This window comes from Anomaloglossus baeobatrachus, unplaced genomic scaffold (genome assembly GCF_048569485.1).
Source record: "Anomaloglossus baeobatrachus isolate aAnoBae1 unplaced genomic scaffold, aAnoBae1.hap1 Scaffold_74, whole genome shotgun sequence".
In the NCBI taxonomy this organism is placed as follows: Eukaryota; Metazoa; Chordata; class Amphibia; order Anura; family Aromobatidae; genus Anomaloglossus; species Anomaloglossus baeobatrachus.
In genome coordinates this window covers 278,568-288,503 of record NW_027445118.1, presented here as the reverse complement: position 1 = coordinate 288,503, position 9,936 = coordinate 278,568, and the positions used below count along the sequence as shown (strand labels likewise).

The following is a 9,936-nucleotide window of genomic DNA, read 5'->3' as shown; positions in this document are numbered from 1 at the left end:
GAAAAAGTTATTAAGTGATTATTGGCTGCAATGGGGCTTTCTGGCTGGTGCCAGCCTCTCTTCTTAGCACACAGGAACCACAATCCCTACACCATGCTTCAATGGATTCTCTCATCCCAGCCCAGTAAAACTACATATTTTACACAGTCATAAGCAGCCAAAAGGGATCTATTCTATTCAATTGCAAATGATCTAGATAAGACTGAGAATAAGATACTGCACGGGACATAGCAGAGTTGGTCAAGTTGAGTGGAGATGAGTTTGCTATTTGGCACAGCTTTTTGCATCAATAAAGCAAGTAAAAGGTGTGAAAGATAAAAAAAAGGGTGAAAGTGTGAAAAGTGAATTGGCCAAATTGAGGTGCATATAAAGTTTTTGCTTTCTTTCAATTCACTAATGGGGCTCATTTGAATCAGGTGAATTGAGTTCTGCTTTTGGAAACTGGGTTAAGAAGGGGTGCACCGGTCCTGGAGGTACTGCAATACCAGGTCAATGCGTGGAGTGGACAGAGCAAGATTTTTTCCATCTCCTTGTTCTAAAAATCCATTTAATATATGGTCCCCAGAGAGGGGACGTATCAGATATTAAACTGATAAGAACAGATTTAATTTTTTTTTTTTTCTGTTTATCAGTAGGACTTCAAAATAACAAAGGTGATCGCCTCCCGTTGCCTGGGAACCGTCCAGGCACAAGAGGGCTATGTGTCACCAGAAGGCGCACACACTTCCTCAAGGCCGGCAGACGTGCAATCCCAGGCACCTTCCAGTACCGACCAAGGTAGCGTCCTCCGAAACTACACTTGATCTTAGCCAAAAGGCCGAGAAGCTATAACCCGAATTGGTTACGGCCTTGAGTGGCACCCTGGCCTATACCGGACACATCTTAGGGAGAGGGAGACAAACCCACGCCTACAGAAGACATTTTGTCACCCAAGCCAACCCTTGAAAAGGCTGTTTTGCAGAGCAAAAACAAGAAGAATGGTGCTTTTTGCAGCCGCCGCCCACTGCAATGAATCTGAATAACTCCTCCTTTTGGACACAAGCACCTCCCCTCCCCCTTGCAGTCTTTCCAATTCATGATACAAAAAGACGGACGGACAGGACAGGACAGGACAGGCTGCCTGACTTTCCGTCACTGCCACCCTTTGCCATCCTTGCCCGTAGAAAGCCCTTTCATCATCCCCAAACCCTAATCTTTTCCCTTCCCTTCCCAGATGCGTCTCACTCCCTTTCATTAGGAAGTGAGCGCAGCCTTTTCTCCGTTCTGCACATGCGCGACGTTAAACACAAATGCGCAGGCGTGCGTTCCATTACCCTCACTGCATTCCACTCCCATACAGGAAGTGGGCGCAGCTATTACTACGGTCGCACATAAAAGAACCCACGGCCACCACTGCACATAGCTGACTCCACCACAGGACACCCACTTCTACACCAACGCAGGTAAGACAGGATCGGCACCTCTATGCTCCCGTTACAATCAGGCTCAGTCACCATGTGATAACGCTCTCAACTCTTTAGTTGCAGGCTCCCCTTGCTTCACCTCCACTGGCTGTGCTGCCATTTCCTCTCCCACCTGGAAGGTATACTTTATTCCACTATTTTCCTGTTTCTCTCTTCCCCCTTTTCCCATAACCTACTTTTATCTGCATTTGTGGGGTATCTATATGCTATTTACATCATAGTTTTATTCATTAATATGGAAGGGAAGAGTGCCCATGAGAGTGTTGAACTGCGGAGAGCAAGAGATTAAGCTGCTCCGATTTGCCACCATTGATAAGCTGTTCTCAGTAGATACACATGCTATCCAAACAGCAGCATCCACCATTGCTTCAGCCCACCCATTCAGTGACAGCTCACCAAGTCAGCCAGAGGAGTGGTGTAAGGAATTACACGTAGGCACTGACTCCACACCTTCACATCACAAGAAGGGGGTCTACAGGCTAGTGCAAGAATACGAGCAAGTCTTCAGCAAACATCCGCTAGACTTTTGAAGAATAAAAGGGGTCAAACACTACATCCCCACAAGTGCACACCCACCCATCAAAGAGAGATATAAGCCAAAACTACCTGCACATTACCAGTGTACCAAGGACATGTTGAGCAACATGAAGGAGGCTGGGGTTATCCGTGACAGTTGTAGCCTCTGGGCAGCTCCGTTGGTCCTGTTAAAGAAGAAGGACAGCACCACTCCCCTGTATTGAGGAATAGCTAGCTGCATTGAGAACTGCAAATTATTTTTCTACCCTTGATCTCACTAGTCGCTATTGGCAAGTGTCCGTTGCTGAGGCAGACCGGGAGAAGACCGCCTTTGCCACCCCGATGGGTCTCTGCGAGTTCAAAAGCATGCCCTTCGAGCTGTGCAATTTGCCAGGAACCTTCCAGAGGCTGATGGAATGCTGCTTGGGACACCGAAACTTTGAAACGGTACTGCTATACCTTTATGATGTTATTGTTTATTCTAAAGCAAACAAGATTTTAGGGTGTATAAAAAGGGAGATTAGATCCGGTGATCCCAACGTATTGTTACCCCTCTATAAATCACTTGTAAGGCCACATCTGGAATATGGGGTAAAGTCCTGAGCAGGTTGATAACCATTGGTTTGAGCATGGTAGGGTGTAGTGCGCATCTTCCTGCATCGGTAAAAGCTGCAGAAGTCCTTGAAGATTTCCGCTTCAAAGGCTGTGCCTTGATCTGTGAGGACTCTCTCTGAGTAGCCATGAGGTCTGCATAAGTGTGCTTGGAAGACCTTCGCTGCAGTATGGGCCATTAGATCTTTGACTTGTACCACAACCATAAATCTCGAGTAGTTGTCTACCATCGTAAGTGCATACGTGAGCTCGCCTCGATATTCTGCAACAAAACTCCCTTTTTCGATTTCAGTTTCAGCAAACACTCCTCTTCCTGTAGAAAATATTTATCATTACCTAAGACAGTCATTCTAATGCATGACAATATTAAGGCAATTTAGTTAAAACTTGTTTTAACTCACCTTTAAGGGGATTGATGTATTTCATGGTCAATCCAGGTTTGTCAGTGATGGCACTGACATAATGTATGGCGTCTTTTTCGGGCGTTATCCTTTGCCTTTTCATTGTGAAAATCCAGTTGCCTATATCAAAGCAAATTCTACTACTTGTAAAGTATGCAGAAAATGAAATGTAGAACATATAACATCAACTGCTTAGGAACGCATCATAGGTTAGTACTTAAAAGGATATTGTCATGTTCTAGTCATAATGCAAGCTGGACATTTTTCATGTTACCCTGTAATCGCCGGCCTGTTCTAATGCTGACAAGCCAAGATATAGGCTCAGCTGCTAAGGCTTCCCTCTGCCTTCTGAATGAAACTTGAATATGTCTGGGTCACTGTGTATATAGCAGGTGCTCAGAAAAAATAAGAGTCAATTCAATAGAAATAGCTCTGGCACACTATAGTGATCAATAACGTAAGAAAAGAACTCTTGGAATGCTGAAAATTCTTTATTTGTGCAAAAGGATAATTCATCCAACGTTTCGACCTTGTTTTTAGGTCTTTATCAAGGATAAAGTTATCTAAGATCATAAAGGGTTACAAAACCATATAAATACGTAATTAGTACATAGTACAACATAACAGTACAATATATTGCTACTTGAGAGTACAATGGGTCAAATGACCATGATGCACATACAAAAAATTTTTCCAAAGCCATAGTGAAAACATTTGTACTGAGGAAAGAAAATTTCCACATGACCTATCTGGAGAAACATTCTGGATCAAACAACCAAAAATAGTCAAGCAGGTAAATACACACCTATATGGATAACAGGATGATATGTGTTCAATTGTATAGCGTCATTGCCATTAAGGTACAAATGGAAAACTTGCAATCCTATATAGTGAAGGAAATGAACACATATCATATCAAAGAACACAGGAACATGGGTGTGAGAAAAACCTCAATGTTTATACTTTGTTCTTTATAATGGTGTGAACATGTATATGTCTCAGTACCTTATGCACTTGAGAATTCTAGTGAGTAGATCATGAAAGCCTATTTCAGAACTGGAATCGGTAAATAATTGTAGGTGGAATCTAAATGAAAAGATGGTACAAGTGTTATCATGACACGTGGGCTATAACACAATGGACCGTGTGACAAAGAAGAAAGGAGAGAAAGAAGAGGAAGAAAATGCAACTACCTGTAACATTACGTGATAGTCACTGGTAAGTATCACTTGACAATTCAAGTGAAAAAGGATTCCTTTATTAAAGGGTTCTCAGTCGCCTCAGGATCATGAAATACTAGGGTAAATGATATGAGAATGGGTAAGAAGCACCACTAAAGGAAATATGAGATGCAGGACATATATCTATAAACCCCTGAACTACATGATAGAAATAAAAAGAAGAAAAAAGAAAAAAAAGAAGAAAGAAGAAGAACACATAGAATGCGGAAAGAGAATGGGTACAACTACCTGAGTTACTGCAGGGAGGCCCCTGGTTGGTATTGTGAGGGTTAGTGGAATTCCTTCACTGAAGGGTTCTCAGTTGCCTCAGGTTCGTGAAAAATGCTATAGACAAATAATGCCCGGAGAAAAGGGATTCATATACAGCGAATAATGGTAATACAAGGTACATGTGTCACATGTAATAGTATATATATATATATTGTACTAAGCTCTACACCAGAAATAGAAAGTAGTCCCTCTGCCTTCTGTCTAGGTGCCCTGAGTTATGTCCTGTAAACTGTCACAGGGACCCAGACACACATGTGTAGTAGGGGAATATCCCTGCTGAGATGCCAGTGCTAGAGCACTCGTTTGCTGTGGAGTTGAACGCTATGTGAGCAGTTCTTACCTTCAATGAGCAGAAGTCTCTTTTTTCAGATTTCAATATCTCTGTGGGTATCTGGCAGAAATATGGAATACTCTTTACTGCTAAGACCCTGTACACCACTCCCACTAAAGGGGGCTTTACACGCTGCGACATCGCTAATGCGGAGTCGTTGGGGTCACGGAATTTGTGACGCACATCCGGCCGCATTAGCGATGTTGCTGCGTGTGACACCGATGAGCGATTTTGCATCGCTGCAAAAACGTGCAAAATCGCTCATCGGTGACATGGGTCTCCATTCTCGATTATCGTTACTGCAGCAGTAACGATGTAGTTCGTCGCTCCTGCGGCAGCACACATCGCTCCGTGTGACACCGCAGAAACGAGGAACCTCTCCTTACCTGCCTCCCAGCCGCTATGAGGAAGGAAGGAGGTGGGCGGGATGTTCCGGCCACTCATCTCCGCCCCTCCGCTGCTATTGGGCGGTCGCTCAGTGACGTCGCTGTGACGCCGCACGGACCGCCCCCTTAGAAAGGAGGCGGTTCGCCGGTCACAGCGACGTCGCCGGGCAGGTAAGTATGTGTGACGGGTCTGGTCGGTGTTGTGCAGCATGGGCAGCGATTTGCCCGTGTCGCGCAACAGATGGGGGCGGGTATCCACACTAGCGATATCGGGACCGATATCGCAGTGTGTAAAGTAGCCTTTAATAAACTGTGTAAAGGATTTTAAGTAAAAATCCACAATAAACCAGCGCTAGATGGGTTTTTATAATTTTATTAATAGACCACAAATAAAAAATTTTTTGCTATCCTTGTTTCAAGACAGAGTATTTGATAATATACAATACACTGATTATTACTAAAACCAAGGACCACATAAAACAAGGACCACATAAAATAAAAAATGAAAGTAATGAGAATAAAATTCTTTTGTATAACCAATTAACTTCGAGGTGATACAATATTCACATTGATTTAGTTTTACCAGTCTAATGTAATGCCCCGGCCGGTGGCATATATTTTGTTTGGTTAATAATTTAGACTTATACAATGAAAGATGTACTATACCACCCCTGGCTAACTTACAAGTTTTAAGTTGTACAATATAAGTTTGCGACGTTATATTCATATATAGGAAGGCAAACAATATTGGCAATTTAGTGGCACCCACCATACGTAATCTTACAGCACCTAATAAGGGAGGATTATTTGGCCTGAAAGGTTTTTTTCCATGCAAAAGCTGTATAGTATGTAAGAATACAAAAAATATTTCACGGAAATCCTTCTTACAGGGGCAGTCAGAAGTCATGATTAGAGAATTTATTACATGTCAATCAAAGGGAGTAGTATATTGCATTCAATGTCCCTGTCAGAAAAAATACATTGGGAGAACTATTAGACCCCTATGGAAAAGGGTGGGTGAGCACATTAGAAGTGTTAAAAATAAATGTACTAAGCACCCCCTATCCAGACATTATGTGTTAAAACATGGAGGGTCCTTTAAAGGATCCCAAGTATGGGGCGCACAAAAAATAACTAAGGATTGGAGAGGTGGCGATTTCATTAAAAAAATGTCACGAGCAGAAAGCCAATGGATTTTTGAATTGAACACCTTGAAACCATATGGACTCAATAATGATATAGAACTGTTTGCTTTTAATTAATTTATATTTTTATAGGTAGAGGAGTAATAGGTACTGATAATAATACGGAGAGAAGGAAAAAAAAAAAAAAAAAAAAGCGATTGTCATGGAGATATATGTGTATATATGCATAATATATATTAAAATTGGTGCTTCACTTGCCCAAGGTTGATGTAGATATAAGGGGCTTTTCATATTATAGCAAATTTATATTACACCTTTATGATGTCCTTTTGTTAAATTTATTGTTGAAAAAAAGCATATGCATATATACACATTGTCTTCCCAGTATATGATGATACAAGCAAGGCTATATATAGGTCTTTTTAGAAAAACTTTTAGAAAAACCTTTGCACATAATTATATTATATGGCTATTATGAACGGTCTTTCACAAATTGATATATGTAGTGGTCATTGAATGTTGGTTGAATTTAAACATTGTTTAATTTTATGCAAATTATAACCAATTAAATATATGCATAAATAGTGCTCTAGGCAACAGCTGAGTTATCCTTGAGGAAGGGGGCCGTTACACGCCCCCGAAACGCGCGTCGGATCAGGACTCTGTTTTTGCCTACCTCACCTGTGCGGTGATAACCTGCCAAGTAATCTCTCCCTCGTGTGGAATCAACCGGCTTCCACTGGACACGGTACGGATTGCCTGCTGGAGAGGTTGAGAGGTTACCGCTGACATTTCCTTTGTCTGCAACCAGGATACATTGGTACCTCCAGCGGTTCTGCATTGCTCGTTTGGAAGCGGATCGGAGCCTTGTGTGGTGCTAACCTGCCAAGCAACTTCCTCCTGTGTGGAATCAGTCAGCTGACACTGGATACGGTCTGGACTGCCCGCTGGAGAGGCTGAGTAGTTACCGCTGATCTTATTGTTGTCCGCAGCCAACATCTTGGTGCTTTCAGTGGCTTCGTACTGCTTGATTTCGAAAGTACATTTGGGAGAATACGGGACCGGCTGGTTTGTGGCCTTGTGAAGTGTTATAAAGGCTCTGTAAAGAGGGATGTCGGTAACCATACTTCTCCCCCAGAGCCAGCACTAGTCGCGGCCACTGGCCTCAAAACGTCCGCTCTGGAAGTCTAACAGGTCAATCCTGTACATAGCGGTTCCAGCCTAATCAACGGAGAAATCCGGGGTGTTTTTTGCGGTCAAGTTGTTGTGAGGTTTATTCCCCCAGGCCCTGGGGGCGAATATAACGTCGCAAACTTATATTGTACAACTTAAAACTTGTAAGTTAGCCAGGGGTGGTATAGTACATCTTTCATTGTATAAGTCTAAATTATTAACCAAACAAAATATATGCCACCGGCCGGGGCATTACATTAGACTGGTAAAACTAAATCAATGTGAATATTGTATCACCTCGAAGTTAATTGGTTATACAAAAGAATTTTATTCTCATTACTTTCATTTTTTATTTTATGTGGTCCTTGTTTTATGTGGTCCTTGGTTTTAGTAATAATCAGTGTATTGTATATTATCAAATACTCTGTCTTGAAACAAGGATAGCAAAAAATTTTTTATTTGTGGTCTATTAATAAAATTATAAAAACCCATCTAGCGCTGGTTTATTGTGGATTTTTACTTAAAATCCTTTACACAGTTTATTAAAGGCTACTTTACACACTGCGATATCGGTCCCGATATCGCTAGTGTGGATACCCGCCCCCATCTGTTGCGCGACACGGGCAAATCGCTGCCCATGCTGCACAACACCGACCAGACCCGTCACACATACTTACCTGCCCGGCGACGTCGCTGTGACCGGCGAACCGCCTCCTTTCTAAGGGGGCGGTCCGTGCGGCGTCACAGCGACGTCACTGAGCGACCGCCCAATAGCAGCGGAGGGGCGGAGATGAGTGGCCGGAACATCCCGCCCACCTCCTTCCTTCCTCATAGCGGCTGGGAGGCAGGTAAAGAGAGGTTCCTCGTTTCTGCGGTGTCACACGGAGCGATGTGTGCTGCCGCAGGAGCGACGAACTACATCGTTACTGCTGCAGTAACGATAATCGAGAATGGAGACCCATGTCACCGATGAGCGATTTTGCACGTTTTTGCAGCGATGCAAAATCGCTCATCGGTGTCACACGCAGCAACATCGCTAATGCGGCCGGATGTGCGTCACAAATTCCGTGACCCCAACGACTCCGCATTAGCGATGTCGCAGCGTGTAAAGCCCCCTTTAGTGGGAGTGGTGTACAGGGTCTTAGCAGTAAAGAGTATTCCATATTTCTGCCAGATACCCACAGAGATATTGAAATCTGAAAAAAGAGACTTCTGCTCATTGAAGGTAAGAACTGCTCACATAGCGTTCAACTCCACAGCAAACGAGTGCTCTAGCACTGACATCTCAGCAGGGATATTACCCTACTACACATGTGTGTCTGGGTCCCTGTGACAGTTTACAGGACATAACTCAGGGCACCTAGACAGAAGGCAGAGGGACTACTTTCTATTTCTGGTGTAGAGCTTAGTACAATATATATATATATACTATTACATGTGACACATGTACCTTGTATTACCATTATTCGCTGTATATGAATCCCTTTTCTCCGGGCATTATTTGTCTATAGCATTTTTCACGAACCTGAGGCAACTGAGAACCCTTCAGTGAAGGAATTCCACTAACCCTCACAATACCAACCAGGGGCCTCCCTGCAGTAACTCAGGTAGTTGTACCCATTCTCTTTCCGCATTCTATGTGTTCTTCTTCTTTCTTCTTTTTTTTCTTTTTTCTTCTTTTTATTTCTATCATGTAGTTCAGGGGTTTATAGATATATGTCCTGCATCTCATATTTCCTTTAGTGGTGCTTCTTACCCATTCTCATATCATTTACCCTAGTATTTCATGATCCTGAGGCGACTGAGAACCCTTTAATAAAGGAATCCTTTTTCACTTGAATTGTCAAGTGATACTTACCAGTGACTATCACGTAATGTTACAGGTAGTTGCATTTTCTTCCTCTTCTTTCTCTCCTTTCTTCTTTGTCACACGGTCCATTGTGTTATAGCCCACGTGTCATGATAACACTTGTACCATCTTTTCATTTAGATTCCACCTACAATTATTTACCGATTCCAGTTCTGAAATAGGCTTTCATGATCTACTCACTAGAATTCTCAAGTGCATAAGGTACTGAGACATATACATGTTCACACCATTATAAAGAACAAAGTATAAACATTGAGGTTTTTCTCACACCCATGTTCCTGTGTTCTTTGATATGATATGTGTTCATTTCCTTCACTATATAGGATTGCAAGTTTTCCATTTGTACCTTAATGGCAATGACGCTATACAATTGAACACATATCATCCTGTTATCCATATAGGTGTGTATTTACCTGCTTGACTATTTTTGGTTGTTTGATCCAGAATGTTTCTCCAGATAGGTCATGTGGAAATTTTCTTTCCTCAGTACAAATGTTTTCACTATGGCTTTGGAAAAATTTTTTGTAT

The 9,936-nt window shown here is 42.4% G+C and overlaps 1 pseudogene; it reads right to left on the bottom strand.

Moving 5' to 3' along the window:
* Positions 1-451: 451 nt before the first annotated feature.
* LOC142287674 (U2 spliceosomal RNA) lies at positions 452-658 on the bottom strand (annotated as a pseudogene).
* Between the last annotated feature and the right edge of the window lie 9,278 nt (positions 659-9,936).